Source organism: Haliaeetus leucocephalus, unplaced genomic scaffold (genome assembly GCF_000737465.1).
Source record: "Haliaeetus leucocephalus isolate CR32 unplaced genomic scaffold, Haliaeetus_leucocephalus-4.0 Scaffold880, whole genome shotgun sequence".
Classification (NCBI taxonomy): domain Eukaryota; kingdom Metazoa; phylum Chordata; class Aves; order Accipitriformes; family Accipitridae; genus Haliaeetus; species Haliaeetus leucocephalus.
Genome location: NW_010973316.1, coordinates 2441403 through 2445958, shown reverse-complemented (window position 1 = coordinate 2445958; position 4556 = coordinate 2441403).

The window sequence follows — 4556 nt, the reverse complement described above, 5'->3', positions numbered from 1 at the left end:
GTATTTCCATCATATGCATAGGTTTTAAAAGCTTTGCTGCCTTTCCTCACGAGGTGAGCCTTCTCTGCTAACAGCTGGGACAGGCTTTGCCTCTGATGGAGAAGGCTGTCCACAGCGATTCAGACATCTCTGTGCCATGCACAGGAAAAGCAGGCTGCTCTACCTGTGGCTGCCTGTCTCCTAGCTCCAAGGAGATGCAATGAAGTGGGAGAAGGGGAAAGAAATGGCTCAGCTTTGTGCAGTTACACTGCAATGCACTCCACTACCACTCCAATGCAGTTACAGAGAGATCCCTCTGAAGCCTGTTCCCAACTTCCCCATACACCGGGCCACCTCCCCTGGAAACTTCAGACACATGCTCAGAGAACAGCAGTCAACTGGTATAAAAATTTGGAGAAAATAAGAACAAACCTGAGCCTGGAACTGAATATATAGATAAAAAAACTGTACAAGGAGCAGGAACTCTTTGCTGTGTGACCACCCAAGTGTCTTTTTTTTTTTTATTCTCTGGATACAGCTACGGAGGGCACTGTACTGATGTCATGAACACAGCTCAGTCTCTGTTGTCTGTCTCCATCCACCTCTAGACTTAGATTGGTAAGGAAAGGTGGAGAGGTCCCACTTCCTGAAGAAGCCAAAATAAGTCTCCGGTTTCTTTGCTGCACCCCCATAGTCCAATTTGAGTCTGGTCTCCACGTACGTGCACAGATAAGCTTCACCGAACTGTGACTTGCTGTGTATGCAGATGGACGCAGTATTATCCAACACCCTGCAAAATAAGACCTATGCAACCTTTTTATTCTCCCCCCGAAGTAATTTTTAGGCACTGCAAGAGTATGTTACTTCTCTAAAAATAAAATGCAACATTGCCAAGTGCAGGTACAAAGCCTTGGTGATAGATGGCGCTACACGAACATGAATTTTGGTTTTGAATAACAACTCTTAAGTATTCAGTCTTACATTTCCTCACACACGAAGTACAGCTGAGCAGTGTCAGTATTTTAAATATTTTACAGATGCATAAATAATATATTAGAAATAAAAATAAGGAAGATAATTTGTTGAGATGTCAGAAGACACAAACCGGAATATTCTCTGTGATTCAGAAGCCAAAGGGTGGGAGCAAGAGGAGGTGGTTGCAGGTAACACACTGAGGTCAGTTAATTTTTAATTTCCTGTGTCCTGAAATAGAGAGTGTGCTGTTTCTAATAGTAAAGCTGCTAGAACAAAATTTTTAAGTGGCTTTGGCAACTACAATAACAGGACAAGTAAATTTCCGTTTGCCCTAAACACTGCTCTGGTCTTGACTGGTGGCGGTGAGGTGGCAAGGCAGCCTGCTGAGTAGAAGACGTCCTCAAACCACAGAGACAAAGGAGAGAGCCACATAAATAGAGGGACACCTGAAGCACATCACATCAGTAAGCGTACTGGGGAGGAAAATTTGCAGAGAGCCGTGATAATGTGAAATATATTGAGCAACAGTAACAAAAAGCTCACCGTTTTCTTTTAAGAAGTGTCTTCATCTTCACTCATAATCTGTATGAAAAAAGTTCCTACTCAGTCATAAAGATGTTCTCTGCATCTCTGCGACACCTACACTCATAGGCCAGATACGTAAATAGGAAATGTGATCAGGAATGTGAATTTACCTTGTTTTTTTATCTTAGTGCTAGCATGATCAGCAAATCTCTGAAACAAGTCTTTCACCTGCTGGACCATGTTCACATTTTGGACTCCTCTAGAAAGTGCATTCCAGTAATAATGGCTAAAAGTGGTGAAAACACCTGCTAAGGAGCAAGGGGAAATAAGGGAGTACCACGGTTAAAAAAAATTGAAAACTAAGCCACAAGACTTCCTAAAAATATATTAATTCATGCTCTGTGCATGAGAGGTTAGCTTTGTCCCGTATGTGCATGATTTGACAAATACAAACATGTTTTTCTCTGCTGACGATTTAGAAAAACAGTAGCATGCAGAGCCATCTTGAAGAGGAGGGAAAGTTACCACGCAAGGCTGAAAAACCTGGAGGAGGCAGAGCAGCAACGCCAAGACAGATTCATGGAGCACCCACCTCTCTTGTTCCCACTTCTGAAGCCAACCCTGTAGTTTTCCCAAACTCTTGCACTTCAATTCTCTTTGCAAAGCACCGTCCAGGCACTGACAATGGACTGTTGTGGGATGAAACTCAAATGGCTATTCTGCTCCTATCACCAAGGTGAGCTGAGAGTGCAGGAGCAGACTGGAGCTAGTCTGGAGTAGAGGCTGGATGGAAAACAAGCACAGCACAAGGTCAGGTCCTTAGCACTTGGTATCTCTCCCTGCAGAGGCTCTCCTGTTGCAGTGCCTGCCACGTGGCAGAGGCACCTGTGGGCTCCTCCATGTATGCCGCCACTGCCTTGGGAAGACAGGGACATGTGCTGGCCAGTGTCACTCTGTCCCTCTCCTCACTGGACTCATGCATGCATTATTCTGGTTGGCACCCAGAGCTTCCCTCTTAGTTTTTCCTTGGGAACAGCATCGTCCGGTGGCAGCTGGTGGAGCCTCGTCTGCAAAGTTCTACTCTTCCTCTCTAAAACTCCATCCTCACACCCCTGCGGCATTCAACAGTGGACAATGTCCTAAGAGAGTCTTTCTTGCAGAACTGAAATCGGGATCATCTTTATGATATTAAGTGCATTATTAAATCTGCAACATCTGAACCATATCTAATAACACACTTGTTCCACTCAGAGGGAGTTAATGTCCCACTATCAGCTGTTAACCCTCAAAATATTTCTACTCTAGGTGCAGGGGTCGTAATGGCTAAGCAGTAATTAAAAAATTTAAGAAGCACCCAGGAAAGCTTCATGAGGTCTTCTGCATCTCCTCATTTAAGTTCAAAGGTCAAATAAAATCTCTTGTCCTGGCCTCTAAATGAGTCTGATATTTCATAATCCTCTGTAAGCCGGGGGGGAGAGGTCAGAAATGCTAACTACATTGTGGAGATAAAATCACTGCCCAGAGCTTACTTTTTTTACTTATGAAGAGGCTTTGAGAAGCAGTAAGGACCTCTGATAAGTCTTTTACAAAAGGCTCTTTTGGAGGCATCAAAAAAATTTAAAAAAGTTATTTAACAGTAACGATGGCAGCAATTGCTCATTAAGTGCTGTGAGCACCCTAGCTGGGGCTGACAGTCAAGATGTGAAACGGATGGACGGAGGAAAGAGGACTGGTGATTTCCTTTTGTGCAGATGGGTAAATCTTACCTGGTACATGGTGAATTACAGTAGGAGATGGAGCTCACAGCGATGTGTTCCCCATGGGATGATTATTATTCACAGGCAGGAATTAACCAAGAGAGTCATGTCAAGAAGAGAAAAACGCCTAAACTTTGCAGTCCCCCCCCCTGCTCTTGACGTATGATGACGCTTTGAATGAATCCTTCGAGCCTCAACAGCAAAAGAGCAGGAAACATGCAAGGCCTAGGCCACAGTTTGAGACTTTTGCTCTGCCGGGCTGCTGTCACAGCTTCCAGTTCTCAGGGAACAGAGATCATAAAGCACTTGATGAAGGAAAGTGTCCTGGTTTCAGCTGGGATAGAGTTAACTGTCTTCCTAGTAGCTGGTACAGTGCTATGTTCTGAGTTCAGTATGTGAAGAATGTTGATAGCACTGATGTTTTTCAGTTGTTGCTAAGTAATGTTTAGACTATAGTCAAGGATTTTTCAGCTTCTGATGCCCCGCCAGCGAGAAAGCTGGAGGGGCACAAGAGGCTGGCACAGGACACAACCAGGGCACCTGACCCAAACTGGCCAAAGGGGTATTCCATACCATGGGACGTCCCATCTAGTATAGGAACTGGGGGGAGTGGGGACAGGGAATCGCCGCTCGGGGACTAGCTGGGTGTCGGTCTGCGGGTGGTGAGCAATTGCCCTGCGCATCATTTGTACATTCCAATCCTTTTATTACTACTGTTGTCATTTTATTAGTGTTATCATTATCATTATTAGTTTCTTCTTTTCTGTTCTATTAAACCGTTCTTATCTCAACCCACAAGTTTTACTTCTTTTTCCCCGATTTCTCCCCCATCCCACTGGATAGGGGGGAGTGAGTGAGCGGCTGCGTGGTGCTTAGTTGCTGGCTGGGGTTAAACCACGACAGAAAGCAACTCTGTTCTGGTCAACACTTCAGCTATTTCTTCCCTCCCACGGAGATCAATGCAGCGCGAAGATGAAATGTAGCCTTTAGCAGGCCTTAGAAGACCACATATAATAATGTATACAAAACATAGAAGGAAAAGTGTTTTGACCATGAGGGTGGTTAAAAACTAGAGCACATTAAAAAAATATCCATCCTTGCAATTGTGCGAAGTGCCGTGCAGCATGCAGTGTATTTTTGAATATTGAAAAAACACAGTGTCTGAACACAGCACCCATACAGGATGCTTGCCTTGGTGTCCAATGCCCGCACATTACGGGCTCCTGATAGACTTCCTCTGACAGAGGGGGCAGAGCTGTTGCTGTGAGCCCAGCCAGTGATCCACAGGGTGTAGACCACCAGCAGCTTCAAAGTACGTGC